This window comes from Ornithorhynchus anatinus, chromosome 9 (genome assembly GCF_004115215.2).
Source record: "Ornithorhynchus anatinus isolate Pmale09 chromosome 9, mOrnAna1.pri.v4, whole genome shotgun sequence".
Lineage (NCBI taxonomy): Eukaryota > Metazoa > Chordata > Mammalia > Monotremata > Ornithorhynchidae > Ornithorhynchus > Ornithorhynchus anatinus.
In genome coordinates this window covers 10,211,498-10,228,323 of record NC_041736.1, presented here as the reverse complement: position 1 = coordinate 10,228,323, position 16,826 = coordinate 10,211,498, and the positions used below count along the sequence as shown (strand labels likewise).

General features: G+C 41.9%; 1 protein-coding gene across 8 annotated transcripts in view; it reads left to right on the top strand.

The window, feature by feature from the left end:
* BAZ2B (bromodomain adjacent to zinc finger domain 2B) overlaps positions 1–16,826 on the top strand; it is a 211,816-nt gene that overhangs the window by 6,599 nt on the left and 188,391 nt on the right. For 2 of the 8 annotated variants that reach the window (XM_039913149.1, XM_039913150.1), the window contains exon 1: positions 15,572–15,630. The exons of the other annotated variants lie outside the window; for them this stretch is intronic. The gene's annotated coding sequence lies outside the window, so the exon portion shown is untranslated. Of the gene's footprint in view, positions 1–15,571; positions 15,631–16,826 lie in introns of those variants that run through there. 8 annotated transcript variants of the gene reach the window in all.

Below are 16,826 nucleotides of genomic sequence, written 5' to 3'. Positions count from 1 at the left end.
GAATTGGTTGCATATTCATAATTTAAGAACAGCTGGTTACAGCAAGCACATAGTCATTTGCAAGCTATTATAAACCATTCCACTCACACATGGAGCTGTGCTCCAGCTTTTTTTTTTATTGATCTACCTGCATTTAAAATCTGGTCACTGCTGCCACAGAGGCCCTTCATTTTAGCTGTGCTTGCAACATAGAACAGCTTCAATTTTAAATATTTAATTTTTAACTAAATGCTGAATAAAATGATATGGGCTTTGAAGAAACCAATTGTGAGGATCAACAATGACATATATCTGAACTACGCAGCCTTGTTTCAGCATTACAGCCTAAAAATCCATTATGCATTCTTTGTGGAACTTTGATTACCTCTAGTTTGGAGTACGTTGTTAGGTTTATCATTAGGCATGTTCTTGATGGCTTTGAAGATGCTGTTCCTTTTTAACTTTACCAGATTTTCAAAATAGCAAAAAATTCAAAATTGCAGTTAATTAGCTTGCAGAATAGTTACTCTGTATATGCTGAGTGTGGCCCAAGTCTTACGCTGGCAAATGATACAAAGGAAAATTATCAGTAAGGTGATGAATATAATCCAACCTGTAGTTGGAAAAACTGCATATGACTCTCTTCAGGAGTTTCTGAGTCTGATAAGCATTCCACTTATTCTGGGCGTTGAGCAAAGGCAGACTCCTCATACTGCCTGAGCCAAGCCAGCTGAATGGAGAGTGCTAAGCTCATTCATCTAAATTGCTGGATTTCCTTACATGCCACCAGATAAGGAAATTGAGACACAGTGTGTTCTAGTGGAAAGAACACTGGCCTGGGGGTTAGGGGACCTGGGTTCTAATCCCAGCTCCGCCGCTTGTCTGTTATGTGACCTTGGGCAGGTCACCTCATTTCTCTGTGCCTCATTTTCCTCATCTGCAAAATGGGGATCCAATATCTCTTCTCCCCTCACTTAAACAGCGATCCTTCTGTAGAACAGGGACTGTATCAGACCTGATTATCTTGGGCGGATTATCTTGATTTATCTAGGGCGTAATACAGTGCTTGGCACATAGTAAGTGCTCAACAAATACCACCGCTGGTGAGGATTGATGATACTTAGCACTTAACAAATGCCACAAGTACTAATAGAAAAGGTAAAAAACGTCTTCCCTCTTGGTGCTGGTCTAGGAGAGAGTTCAAAATCACTTCAGTAAATAAGAAACAGTTCATGGAATGATCTCTCTTGTCATGTATAAAAATATATAGAAAAGTGTGGTAATGGGTTATGATGATTCAACTTCACAGAGGAGACACTTGTGTGGTTTTGTGTTTACAACTTCTGTAGATGATGGAGTTCTCAACACTTGAAGGGCGAATATGAGGCTCAGAGTTTATTTGACTCTTTCTTGGTGTTACCAATGGATAATGTTAGACTGACACAAAATATGATTCTTTGTAATTTAGCCAATCACTACTATTTTAATCTAATGAATTCAGAGGTATTAAAATATTGTGTTGTAAATTTCAGGTTTTAGTTACAGTGGTTTATGACTTTCCACATTCAGCCAACTCTCTGGTTATCTAGTCTGTGAATTATCCACTGCAATGTGTGTTTTTTTTTCCTTTAGCAGGCGGCCCTTTGGTCATTCCCCCCGTACTATCATCTCTTCTAGTAGACAGCAGAAGGTGAAGGAAATCCTGTTAGTGAATTTTACTATTGTTAACTACTGTCAGAAAATGCTGTGGAGTAAAGTTGAAACTAATGACAGAAAATTTTCCATTATGCACATGATTCCCCACAGATAACTAAGAGTTGGTGGGATGGAATTGTTGAATTGTTTGTCTTGTTGCTTTTCTTCACTGTTCAAAGCAGCTGGATATTTGAGGTAAGAGCTCTTAGCTCATGTTATGTCATCATATCATTGTAAATTCTCGAGTGGATCATCTCCTTCATGGATTAAGTGTAGCAAATTTTAGACTCCTACCACCCAAGAGTTTGCTCTTCCTCTGCCCTTACACCCTACAACACCAAAAGAGTTCAGACTCTAATTATAAAAAACCCTCTCCAGACTTTATAGAGATAGTACTTCCACTCTCCAGTGGCTATCCCTATGCCAGAGCTGCCTTTCCTTGCTGCACAGCTAGGACGGAAGCAATCTTTCATATTTTGTAGAGGTAATCTAAGGTAAAGAAGTTCATTAGTTTTCGTTGCTCAATTGCCAGATGCCCAATGAAACATCAGCCCTTAGTACATTGTGTTTACAGAGCAAACAAATGTCCGATGCAGGATGAATAAACTGTCTAGGCTTAGAGGGTTCAACAGTAATAGTAATAATAATAATGTTGGTATTTTTTAAGTGCTTACTATGTGCAGAGCACTGTCTTAAGCGCTGGGGTATATACAGGGTAATCAGGTTGTCCCACGTGAGGCTCCCAGTCAGTCTTCATCCCCATTTTACAGATGAGGTCACTGAGGCACAGAGAAGTTAAGTGACTTGTCCACAGTCATACAGCTGACAAAAGTGACAGAGCTGGGATTCGAACCCTGACCTGACTCCCAAGCCCATGCTCTTTCCCCTGAGCCACACACTGCTTCCCTACACTTCCCTACTTCCCTACACATATTAATAGTTGTTCCATCACTGCCACTTGTCCGCTGGGTGGCCTTGGGCAAGTCATTCAACCTCCCCCTGCCTGAGTTTCCCACGTTTGAAAAGTGGGGATAATACCTGACCCTACCTCACAGGGGTTTTGCAAGAGCTAAAGTTAAAAAAAAAAAAGTATAGTGCTTTGGTAATTAGAAAAACAAAACACTAAACAGAACTCAGCCCCTTTTGGGCTGAAGCTCACTGTGGGCAGGGGTCTTTCACCTCTGTACTGTACTCTCCCGTAGTAAGTATTCAGTAAGTACCATGGACTGATTTACTAATATTTGTAAGTACATATCTACTGTGTGCAAAGTAGTCTGCTAAGTTCTGGGAAATAATGTGCAAATGTGAGTTGGATATGGTTCCCAGGCCCCAAGGGGCTAACAGTCTAAGAATGACAGAGGGGGGGTGGGTTGGCTAAAGACACATATGGAAAGGTGAAACAAGACCTTGAAACAAGACAAGTGGATGGTACTAAGAACAAGAGCAGTAGGCATTTAGGCTAGAGAAGCAGCATGGTCTAATGGGAAGAGCACAGGCCTGGGAGTCAGAGGAACTGCGTTCTAATCCCGGTTGCTGTGTTATCTTGGGCAGGTCAATCAGTTGTCTTTTTTGACTGAGCACTGTACTAAGCACTTGGGAGAGTATGATATGACAAGAGTTGGTGGATGTGTTCCCTGCCCGTAATAAGTTTACAGTGTAGAGGAGAAGGCAGACATAAGCATGAATGAATTTAATTCTGGATATATACACATGTGCTGTGGGAGGAGTGAGTAAAGGGTGCAGGTCCAAGTGCCAGGGCAGTGCAGAAAGGAGTGGTAGAAGAGGAAGTGGCATAGGGGAGGCCTCCCCAACTTCTCTGTGACTCAGTTACCTCATCTGCAGAATGGGGATTCAGTACCTGTTCTCCTTCCTACTTAGATTGTGAGCTCTGCATGGGGACAGGGACCGTGTCTGACCTGATTTTCTTAAAACAAGCAGCATGGCCTAATGGATAGAGAATAGGCCTGGGAGTCAAAGGACCTGGGTTCTAATCCTAACCTTTTCACTTGCTTGGTGTGTAACCTTGAGCAAGCCACTTAACTTCTCAGTTCCTCAATTCCCTCGTCCGTAAAATGGGGATTCAATACCCAATCTCCCTCCTACTTAGACTGCGAGCCCCATGCTGGGATCTGATAATCTTTTATGTATAGGCCAGTGCTTAGTACAGTGCTTGGCACATAGAGCTTAGCAAATACCACAATTATCTATTACTATTAGCAGATCAGGCTTCTTATGGTTCAAGGCAACAGTCCAAAAGGTAGCAGAGCAGCCTTCCCAACGGTCTAAAAATTGAGAAGATCATGCACTAGGGGTTTCCTCTCTCTTCACAGGCTGGAGCAGGGGCTGGCAAGATTTCCAGTGGCATTGGGTTTGGCAGGTTTGTCTAAACTCTCCTCCAAACAGCCTTCCCTGACTAACCTCACATTTCCTCATCCTATTTGCTCTCCCTTCTGCATGGCCTCGGCATTTGAGTCTGTACCTCTTAGGCACCTTGATTCTTACGTCACTCCCACAACATTTATCTACATATCGTTTATCCTCTGCCATTTCCCCTATCTGAAATTTATTTTAAGGTCTATCTCCCTCACTAGGATGTAAGATCCCTGAGGGCGGGGATCATGTCGACCATTGTACTTAGTTTAGTGTGTAATAAGTAGCATTGATGGATTGGTTTAAATTGGTGCTCATGATTCAGTGTTTATGAACTGCATTTATATTAATATTGGATAGAATATATGTATCTTGGGCCAGTGTTATCAGAGTTTTGTGTTATCCATATCACTGTTCTCCTTTAGTTGTGCAGACTATAAACTAGCAATATCTCTAGGACTGCTATTCATAATAAATATTAAGGCCCTATCTTTTGTTGAAAATACCCCGGTACAAACAAAAAGCACAGGCCCTGATCCCAAAGAACTGTGATATAAGAGGTTTACTGAAGAAACTATAAAATACCAGTAAGACAGAAGGAAAAGGCAGGGAACATTTCTAGTTGACTGGAAATGGAATTTTTTCAAAACTACAATCTCTAAATTCATGCCACATATGAGAAAACATAATTACCCTGTGGTCAGACACAGGTCCTGGATTCCTGCACTCTGCTAACTCACCAGTGGCAAATAACTTATCCATAGTCTGTTTCAGTTTCCATATTTGTAATATGGGGGAAATGTTTTCTGGCAAAAGATTCTGAGTTTCTTAGAAGAAAGGCTTGAGAAAATTTGAACTATTTCACAGAATACCAATTTTTAAGCATAGTGAAGGGAAAAAGTGGATCCTCTCCGATTTAGTTCAAATAACTGTGAAAAAGAAATTTGCCTAATGACTAAGTTCTCAGAGCAGCCACACTTTTATTGGTTTGTCTTTTCAGTAACCATAATGGTAGAGGTTGCTATAAAGCATTCTCCCCCTCCCTAGAGAAAAAGGTTTATTGGAAGATCCACTGTTTGTTATAGGGCACATGAGAGAAAACTTATCTCTTGTTGGGCACCTGAAGGAAGCAAAGAAAAGCTTCCAGGCAGAGGAGGAGACCCTAAGCAGGATTAGAAGCAAATAAGTATTCCCTTCTTTTTTCTGGGTTATTTGGTAGCAGGCCATACTGAGCAGGATAGAGTATTCAGCTGTGGTACTAGCACAGCCTTCATCAGTCCACAATAGTTAGCGAGTCAAACTCTGTTCCATTAATGTGTTTACAAGTGGACAGTAAAAGGAATTAGGGAGAAAATCACATTTTAAAGGTCTTTCTCATATTTTAAAAAAACCAATAAAAAGACATTTCAGTAGCCATTCTCCCAAATCGTGTAGTGGGAGACATTAATTTTAGTAGTATCCATTAATCAATTACATTTGAGATAAAGTAGTAGTGATATTATTCAGCACTTACTATGTGCCGAGCTTTGTACTAAGTGCTGGGAAAGAATTCACAGTGCTTGGCCCTCAAGCGTTTCACAATCTAAAAATATAAGGGGAACAAGGGGACAGGTGACATACATAGGGACCAATAAAACAAAACCCTAAGACAGTAAAAGAACAAATGCACACAACATCAACGAAACTCAGTATGGCACTGTGGCAAGTGGAATAGATTTCTGCTCCTCACAGCAGAGTCCAACAGTTGCCAGCAGTCGCCTCACTCTTCCTGAGGTTTTGTGGAAGCGATTTACTGTGGCCGATTAGCCCTTCTCTGCTGACTTTGTGAAGTCAGGTTGTGGGGAGGCTTCCCGATGATGCGGAAGAGAGCCAGGGTGCATTCTTGGGGAGGCAGCGAGGCTGTCCAGTGGAGGGGGATGCCGAGGGCCCCCGGAAGTGGTGATGGGAAGCTGGCAGGGTTCCCGATGGATGAGTTCAGCTGTGGTGGAACGAATGGCCGAGGGGAGTGAGTCGCGGTGTAAATCTCCATTCCGGGCATGGACAGGACATGTAGGAAGCAGTGGCCTCAGGAGGCAAGGTAAAATGAGGAAAATAATCTCACTTGAAATCATACCATTAGGAATTGAGGGGTCTTGGTTGAGGAGTTATGGGGGATTAGTGTGCGTAGTTGTTGCAGGAACTGAATCTGTGGTGGTTTTGAGCGGTGATTCTTGAGCTTTTTTTTTTTAATGCTTAGCCCGTTCTTCACAGGTACACTTGCTGAAAGCATCAGATGAGAAGTTTTGGGTAAAGAATGTGTGATGTTCTTGTTTCTGCGTGGGAATTGAGAGGAAAGGCTGCTAAGTAGAAGTGAATTCCTAAGTCTGGGACAAAATTTCGGCCTTTATTCTTATTAAAATCACATCTCCAAGAGGCCTTCCCCAACTAAGCCCTCATTTCCATTACTCCCTTTCCTTCCTGTGTCATCCTTGCACTAGGATTTGCACCCTTTATTCACCCCACCCTCAGCACTTAAGTACATAGCTGTAGTTTAGTTATAGTAACAAAACTTATATATACATTTCCTTATACTCTGCCTTGCCTCTATCTGTAATTTATTTTGATGTCTGTCTCCCCTTCTAGACTGTAAGCTCATTGTGGGCAGGGAATGGGTCTCCAACTCATACTGTACTCTCCCAAGCCCATAGTACAGTGCTCTGCACACAGTGCCCAATAAATAGGATTGATTGATTACAGTGTTATGAATTAATTGGCCTCAGTGCTTCCACCTTAATAGGGACTCTTTCAGAGGGAACTCAGTATGTACCTGGTTTGCGAACTGCTGTTGAATCTTTGGATGTGAAACATCCTTACGCTAAAGCAAAATGTTAAGTTTGCCAAGACTGTTCCCAGCTTGATCTGCCTTTGTATTTCCTCAGTACCATCGTCATAACACCTAGGTTTTGACCTTTTTCATTTTAGTATGAAGACATAGAAGGCACTTAAATTATTGTGAATTATTCATATGACTATTGGCCCATTGCAAATAGTGTCACTGTTGACAGGTGGCATTTAAAGTATGTATATATAGTTTACTAAAACCATCAGGTATTTTTAGGTCAAACACGAACTGCATTTCTAGGTTGAGAGTGATTCGGAAAGAATACCAAATTGCACACTTTTATCCCTTTCCTCTCTAATCGCAAATCTCCAGAACCACTTAAATTCTGTGATGATATCTTGACATTAGGTATGGTATAATGACAATACTCCATAAATTAAGCACAGTTTTTCTTGGAGAAATCAGGCACCAGCAACCCTCAGCGTGTGTGATAGGAGTAATACATCAAGCTATTGTGCCTGAGATGCCAGCCGAGAGCTGTGTCCAAATTTGGAAAAGCTTGGGCATTTCTTGAGTTGGTTGGGTCAGCATAAAGTGAAACCTAGCTGGGACTGGTGCTCCCACAGCAAAGGCGTAGATGGGCCCGACCCTTTGCAGCTCCCTGTTTTTAGATAGGGGCCCTGAGCTGGAAGTTTATAGCCAATTTCAGGTGCTGAGCAATTTTGGTTTGTTCCTGCCATTAGAGCTGGTAATGAGCCTCACTGGCACTGCCTGGGGTCTGACTGGGCAAGGCTAGAAACCTGTGTTTGCCTGTCCGGGCTTTGGATTACCAACCCTTGCACATCTCAGGCCGTGACTCTCAAGCTCCTGCTTTTCCAGTTGCCTGCCCCACCATTCTTCCTAACCCCCTGCAGATCTCCTATCCATCCCTGGATTTGCTTGAATCCCGGGACATTGTGAAAGGCGTAGGACCCTAAAAAGGTGGCATTGGAGGCAAGGGGCCCGTTCAAGCAGTGACAAAAATGGGGTTTGCAACTGTAGAGCAGCGGGAAAAGCAGTTCTGTTTGGAGGTCCAACTCAGAGCTGCCGTTTGAAGCCAGCACACTCCCAGTAAGCGTGCTCCTCACGTTCCCCAAATCCCTCATTGGAACAATATGGCAACAGAAAAATGGTGTGGATGCGCCCAGATGCATTTGGGAAGGTGTAAATTTTTCTTTGTAATATTCCGTAAATAGTTGTTTATAAGCAGTAGTTTTATGAGCTAGAGAAGTTAACACTGTTTTTTTCTTTGTGTGTGTGTGTGTTACAGTTTTCTTAGATATGCATGAAGATGTGTCAAATTATAAAGTTAAATAGATTGGTATGTAACAGATCAATCTAAAGAAATACTAAAAATATAAAGAAGTTGTTAACCTCTTACTTTTTCTTGGAAATATTCAAGTAAACCTGTTGTGTATTTGTATTGTGGACCTTTTCATGGTTTTCTCACCCCAAATTCAGACATTCTAGAGGTAATGCATAGAGCAGGGAAATCTCCTTGAGTAAGCCTGCTTCGGCTAGCAGGACTTTATAAAAACTTTTTGTATCTTCTGTGATGATGGTTTCTTGGACCAAACCTGTTGTTTCATAGTGAGGTTAGGTGTGTAAATTTGTGGAAATCAGAATACAGGCATTTTGTGGCTAATTTGATCAGTTCAGTGAAAAGGGTCCTGGAGATTGAGGAACATATGAATACAGCAGAAACCAAAGCTATTTCAGAATTGGTAGTTATATGACATCAGGTTTGATGTTATGAATTATCAGGGCTCAACAAATATACTGGTCTACTTGACATTGACTAGTAAAAAATAAAGGTTGATAAATAGACTGCCCCCTTAATCCTATGTGTAATTAGCAAACACAGCAGCTGACTTCTGGTAATTTTGTTTGACTGGTGAATTAAGCCAACATTTGTTGAGCTTTGAAAAGCAAAGCTGGAAGAAGGTCTCAGGTTATGTGACTCAAATCACCACCTATATAGAAATAGGAATTAGTTACTTAGGTTTAAAGAATTCTGGTGAAGAAGCATCAGAATCTTGTTGCCGGGCTACTGAGGTTTGGAAAAGAAAACAACAATAATATCATAGTATTTTCCCACACTTATCATGTGCCAAGCACTTTATTAAACACTGTCCTGCACGGGGCTCACAGGCTGAGGAGGGAGAACCCAGTCTGGCCTAGTGGCTCAAATATAGGCCTGGGAGTCAGAAAGACCTCGGTTCTAATTCTGGCTCTGCCACTGCTGTGTGACCTTGGGAAAGTCACTTTACTTCCCTGGGCCTCAGTGACCTCATCTGTAAAATGGGGATTAAGACTGTGAGCCACATGTCTAGACGGGGATGGAGACTGTGTCCAACCTGATTTGCTTATATTCACCCCAGCGCTTAGAGCAGTGCCTGACTTATAGTAAGCGCTTAACAAATGCCACAATTATAGTTATTGTCATGTATTTATGCCCATTTGATAGATGACAGGCACAGAAAAGTCAAGTGACTTTCCCAGGCCACAAAGCAGGCAGGTAGCAGAGCTGGGACTAGAACCCAGGACTCCTAACTCCCAGTCATCTGCTCTTTCCACTACACCACCCTCTTTCTCTGTGGCGACATATGTGTTCGGTCAGTGCTCTTGCTGCTTCGGGATCTAGTCGGTGAGTCCACCATTATAAAATTCCATTTTACCACCCTTAGCTCTCCCTCGTGTTCCTGACATTCTTAGCAAAGTTGGTAGTGGATGTAGGAATTTGCAAAAGAATCTGAGATGGCATAGCCAAATATGGGAGAGGGATGGCTAACTGGAAAGACTTGTCAGAAGCAGTATGGAATGTGCCATGGTCATGGCATGTCTCAAGGCGAGGTTCTGGATTACTCACTCCACGTGTGTTTTCTCAGAGAACTCATCGGGTCACCTGGGTTAGTCTCCTACCTCTCTTTGGATGACCCCCAAATCTTCCATTTCCAGCACTTACCGCTCACCTTTTCTGCAGTCTCATATTTCCCTCTGTCTTTGCGATCATGGATGCCTCCTGAACTGTGTACACTCAGTTCTCTTTAAATGTGAGAGTTGGGTTCTCGCAAAACTTTGAGTTAAGGAAAACTTTTGCTTAAGTACTCAATCGTTCCGACGCTGCACGCTGAGCACAAACTGGCTTATGATTTCAGAGTAATGTTGCCTAATGGCCTCCTTCCCAAAATGTATACTTTCAGCATGCATTTTGGCAGAACTGAGAGTACAGCGTGTTCAAAGCTATACTTCTCATCTTCCCTCCTAAATCCTTTCCCATCTCTTTGGAAAATCCCCTCACTCTCACAAACTCACAACCTTGGTGTCATCATTGATGCCTCTTCCACTCCCATTTACTTTCCATTTCACTTCTTCTCTTTAAGGTGTGCCAGATTTTACTAAAGATTTCACAGATCTATCCAGAACTGGAAGCAAGCTGGAACTGGCTGGAACTGCAAGAGTCCATTTGTAACCGAGGCAGTTGCTGCTGCCATTCCACCTCCCTGGAAAGTCCTCTGGTCACCACCAGGATTCTGGTTAGAAATCTGGTTTTCTTTCAGCAGCGGTTCCTAGCTCCTTCAGCATCTACTTTTCAACCACTACCCCTGGAGCAACTTCTCATCACTTCCTAACTTGTCTACTTACGAGGCTCTTTGCTTCCATCCACCAATCAATGGAATTAAGCGCTTGGGAGAGTACAACAGAACAGAATTAGTGGACACATTTCCTGCCCATTTAGCCATCTTTCGGTGTTTAGCTCCTACGTAAAACAAAAGCTCCTGGGCGTCCTTCATGTGGTTGCTTCTTACCTAGCTGCTATCTTCTGGTACATCCCAGCTCGTGATGTTTGCTTTTTCGTAGCAAACCTATTAATCATTTGCTTTCCACTCTTCTCCCACCTTAGTCCAATTGCTTTTGTCTTCCCCCTTCCCCCCTGCTACTCAGAATGCTTTCTTTTTTAAGCTTTGCCAGATCATACCTTCCCTCTTCCCTCCAGCCCGCCCCCAACTCTAAATCTTCTAACCTCCTCTTCCATGAGGCATTTTCTGATTTACTCTTCCCACACTCCCACCTTCTCAAGATGGTCACACCTTTTTCTTAGCCACCTCAGGCCACCCATGTCATGTACTGATCTATCATTTTATTGTATCTATCCTAGCCTTATTTCTACTATCCAGTAGTTCATATCTGCTTGTCTTCATCATTAGATTGAAACTACTTGAGGGCAGAAATTTGGTCTTGTTTTTCTTTGATGTGCTCCCCAAGCCCTTAGTAATGTGTTCTGCTTCCCAGTAGCTGTTCAATCATTGTCATATTTATTGAGTGCTTACTGTGTGCAAAGCACTGTACTAAGCGATTGCAAGAGTACAATATAACAGCAGATACATTCCCTGCCCACAGTGAGGTCACAGTCTAGAGGGGGAGACAGACATTAATATAAATAAATACATTACAGTTATATACCTCTATTCAATAAATAATGGTCGTTCTCACCATGATATCTAAATCAGACTCAGATGCTGTGGTCTGGGGCTCCACTCAGTTTTGAGAAGAGGTCAGACCAGGACATGTGACTTGTTGATCTGGGTTCTAATGGGACTGCTTCAGATGAGTGAATTTACCAGAAGATTTTTGGTAAAGAATTACTTCTCAAACTGAGTGATGATACTTACCCACTTAGATTGCTGCACCTCAAATGAGAAATAATAATAATGATAATGATGGTATTTGTTAAGCACTTACTATGTGCCAAGCACTGTTCTAAGCCCTGGGGTAGATACAAGGTGATCAGGTTGTCCCACGAGGGGCTCATAGTCTTAATCCCCATTTTACAGATGAGGTAACCGAGGCAGCGAGAAGTGAAATGACTTGCCCAAAGTCACAGCTGACAAGTGGCGGAGCCGGGATTAGAACCCATGACCTCTGACTCCCAAGCCTGTGTTCTTTCCACTAAGCCACCCTGCTGCTCTGAAAGTACTATAAAAAATAAAAAATACTATAGTAATGCAATCTTAAAGTGATATACTACCCTTCCTAGGATCTTACAGGATTTCATCCACATTATTTACTCTCAAAATGGTACTCATAGATAGGTAAAAGCTAATATTAATTTCCTTATTTTCAAAATGGGGAATCAGAGGCTTGGAGAAATTGAGCTGCTTATCATTATACGGTTGGCCTGTGGGAGAGCTTGAACTAGAGCTGAAGTAGTGCTACATTTCTGAGAGGTTTAGTAAATATCATGTGTAAATTATTAAATGTAAACACTGCCTTCTGAGTGTGTTAAGCCAGGTCTAAGCATGCAAAGCGAAGGGTAGCTCTCGCCATTATCCCCAGTTAATTTGCTGGTGTAGCCAGCCAAACCAGATTTAGGTCAGAAGAGCTGGTTTGGCTGATCAGTGGTTCAAGTTGAACAAATAATGATAAGGTCTCCATATCACTTTGTGCTGTGTTGCCAGTCATAGTGCTGTGGCAGTTTTTTATGGTATCTCTTAAGCAGTTCCTTTATGCCAGGCACTGTACTAAGCGCTGGGGAAGATACAAGTCAATAAGATCGGACATAGTGCCCATCTCACATGGGGCTCATGGTCTTAATTGCCATTTTACAGATGAGGAAATTGAGGCAAAGAGAAGTGAAGTGACTTGCCCAAGGTTACAGAGCAGACAAGTGATGGAAATGGGATTAGAACCCAGGTCCTCTGACTCCCAGGCCTCTGCTCTGTCGACTAGGCCATGCTGCTTCTCCATAGAGGAGGTGTATCAAATATCTGCATGATATTAACAACATTAGAATGAGTACTTCCAGATAGTCCCTACTTTTCCTCTAATGTTTGCATTTGGAGATTAGACTATAAGCCCGTCAAAGGGCAGGGATGGTCCCTATCTGTTGCCGATTTGTACATTCCAAGCGCTTAGTACAGTGCTCTGCACATAGTAAGGGCTCAATAAATACTATTGAATGAATGAATGAGAGAATTTTAAAGATCAGGCAAAATGCAAACCTGAAAGGAAACCAAGTGACCTGTTTTGTAGTGGTGCTAATGTGGCTTGGCTCATTAGGCAGCTAACAGCTAGCTAACAAAAAGACTTGATAATGTTTCGTCTTATTGTAGTTCAGACTACCAGGGATGAAATATGATAGATTGGGCTCATGCAGATAGTCTTGGTGAAGTGGTATTTCTCATTCATACCTCATCATTGGCAGGGAGTCTCCTTCGTTGGTAGCTACTGCCTGGGAATAGTTGGCCGTGTGCTCTCTTCTCATTTTGCATCATCTTGGATTCCAGGGCTGCCATGCCAATTCCAAAGCTGATAGCTATGTGGAAGGAGGGGACTGGAATGGAGAAAAAATTTGAATTGCATTCTGTATGACAGGCAGATGTCAAGACTGAGAGGCAGAACTGTGTGTGACTCCAAACTTACTGGCCGTTTCTACACATCAAAATCTCTGAAAACTGAAGTTAATCAATCAATTGATGGTGTTTATTGAGCACTAAACTAAGTGCTTGGGTGAGAACAGTACAAAAGAGTTGGTATAGACACATTGCCATCCCACATCAAGCTTGCAGGCAAGAGGAAATTGTTTAGTGGAAATTTTGCCCTCTGTGAATTTGGGTCAAGCATTACATTTTCTTGGAGAAAGTTGTCTTTGAGAAACACATTTGTCCTGTGCGGAAACATTTTGAGAAGCCAGATCAAGAGATTTTGTCTGGACAGTTCCTTCGGTAGATCAGAAAAAATGATGAAGTAAAGGTGAAATAGAACTGTTGAATCTGTTAGGACATTGAAGGCCACAGTTGGGTACTTTGGTTTCTTCTCTTCCAAAAGTTGATTTGCTGTTTAATAGTGAGTTTACCACATTATGAAGTTTGTGTAGCAATTTGGAAAAAAATTTGGAGCGCCTGTTTTAACACCATTTGAGTTCCCAACCTTGGTTTCTTTTAGGCAAAAGGGGAATTGGCAAGTGGCATTCTCGGTTGTCATTACTAGGTAGGGCTGATGGAGACAGCACAAGACGTGACTGATGCATACCTCCTAGTGATAGCTCTGGGCATTCTGCAAATGGACAACTCCTGCCTTGCCCCCATTGCTCACACCTTCACCTAGGTACGTAAATGCTGTGGGATGGGGTGAGTTGCAAAATGCTTAAGGGGTGCAGAGCCATGTGTAGAAGGCTCACCTGATGCAGAAGGGAAGGACACTACAGTAGGGAATTGAGTTTAGTCAGGAAAGGCTTCTTGGGGGAAATAAAATTTTAATAGGGCTTTGACAATGGGGAGTGTTGTGTTGTGTCATATATGAAGAGGGAAAGAGTTCTAGGTAGGAGGGAGAATGTGAGCAAGGGGTCGATGATGAAAGAGATGAGAGATCAAGGTACAGTCAGTAGGTTCGTGAGATGTGCGGGCTGGATTGTAGTGGGAGATGAGCGAGGTCAGGTAGGAGGGAGGGAGCCGATTGCTTTAAAGCCAATGATATTTTTTTCCTCTGTGTTTCTGCCATTCTATGGGTTTTTTAAAGAACAGCGGTAAAACACTGAAGTGCTGGGGATATAATTTGGGTGCTGAGGGAGACATCTGAGTATTAGTTCTCACTCTGAGCACCAAGAAAACCTGAGAAGCAGCATGACCCAGGGAATAGAGCACAGGCCTGGGAGTCAGAAGAACCTGGGTTCCAGGTCTGCCATTTGTCTGTTCTGTAACCTTGGGCAAGTCACTTAACTTCCCTGTGCCCCAGGTTCCTCATCTGTAAAATGGGGATTGAGTGCCTGGTGAGGGACATGGAGTGGGTCCAACCTGATTAGCTTGTATCTACCCCAGCACTTAGTACAGTGCCTGATACATAGTGAAGTGCTTAACAAATACCATTAAAGAAGAAAGTATCACCATTCCTTCAGAGGAGAAGATTGGAGCCCTGCTCACTTTGGGTGCATGTTTTCCATCCAAAAACATAAAATTAAATTTAGTGTGGTGGGTGTGCCCACCTTTAACCAAGTTAAATACTAAAAATAAGGTATTTACGCCTGACTGTTTTAGCAGGACAGTTTATAAGTATTTGGATGAATCTTGTAGCTAAAGACTAAGGATTTATTAACAGAGAGAAAGGTAGAACTGGAAGATCCTTAAGGACAAGGAATTGAAACTTTTACTTCTTTGGTATGTTCCTCAATCACGCAGTACAGAGCTCTTTACCCGGTGAGCACCCAGTAAATATTTTTGATGATGGCAAAAAAAGTGGGAGAAAAGATGATATAAAAGGACCATTCTTTGAAATGTTAAGGCCTTGGTAGTTGGGGAGTCCGAGGAGAGATTTAGTCATTAACTGTGGGTAGGTTTGATTGTTCATCTATGAGAAAAGTGAATTCATTCCTTTCTTAAAATAGGAAGTAAATTATGAAAAGAAGAGAGGGAGACTTTTCAAAGATCAGTGAAGGATCTCTCTGTGTTCCTATAATTTTGTTTTTATTCCAATTTTACAGAATGATTTAGGTAAAATTTGGTAATTTAATAAAAATCTTTTTTATGTTATATGTAGTTATGGAGACTCAGCTGTAATCTTAAAACCACTTTCTTCTATTTTTCCTGATCATACCCTGTTGCTATAGAAACAGGGGTAGAACTGGAAGCTGGTAGCCAGCAACTGAAATTAATGAGCATTCCAACTCTCCACCTGTAGCTGCTGTTTACCATTTCTGCCTCTGTTTGCCTTAATGGGACTGAGCAAGTCAAGTAAGACTTTTTTCTCCCCCAGTACAAACCATAAACAAAAACCAGCATAAAACTTGCTTGTTAGTGGTTGAGTTAGCAACCACTTGGGAGAGGGGGCTCCTGGATCACTTTCAGGATCACTCCTGAGCCTGATAATCATTCCCATATAAAGTGGTAGCCTCAAATGTTTAAAACCTAGTTTAACTCCATACCTGATAAAATGCTAGTGATGTACAGTCATATTTTATGATGCAGCAGGGACAGTGTTTCTTGAATATCTCATGAATGGCTATCCTGGGGTGTATTTTCCCATAGACTTACAAGTTGTAAATTAGGAATCTGTCCCAGAGGCTCTGGAAAAAGAATACGACATATGTTTATATGTTGTATACTGTTTCATCGAATAATACTTCAACTACTTAATCTTTGTTCAACTCTTTCAAAGCAGAAAATTAAATGAGGAGTTGTGCTGTGGTTATGAGTTTCTGTAGGAGGCTGCTGAAGTAGAAGCTTTTTCTGCTGACAGGGAAAGTGGTTTTTCAACTTTAATGACGGATTTGCTCAACCTGGGCTGCAGGACACCTTGCTTCTTTCATTAGGTACCTTGTAGCAGGCTAACTTTCATAAATTCTTATGCTTTCTTCAAAATGCATGCAAGACATTTTTATCCCCAAGTCTTAGCTAATGGTAAAGGGACCACAACTTGATGTGTATTGGCGTCTTGCAGTAAGGTATTGGATGTCTAGGTTCATATAGGTTTTGAGTGGACAACAATTTCTCCTAATGAGATGCAGTTCATTTATCATCATCTGCATCATCCATTTCCCAGTGATGTTTCATCTCATTCATTTATTCATTTATTCAGTCGTATTTATTGAGTGCTTACTGTGTGCAGAGCACTGTACTAAGCCCCTGGGAAGTATAGTTCAGCAACAGAGACAATCCCTGCCCACAACAGGCTCCCAGTCTAGAAGGGGGGAAGACAGACATCAAAACAAGTAAACAGGCATCAGTAGCAACATTAAAAATAAATAGAATTATAGATATATACAAATCATTAATAAAATAAATAGCATTATAATTATATTTATATATACAAGTGCTGTGGGGCAGGGAAGGGTGAAGAGCAAAGGGAGAGAGTCATGAGTGATGGGAAAGGAGGGAGAGCAGTTTTACGACTTTGGATATTTGCTCAGAGTCTCTTGGATGCCTTGAAA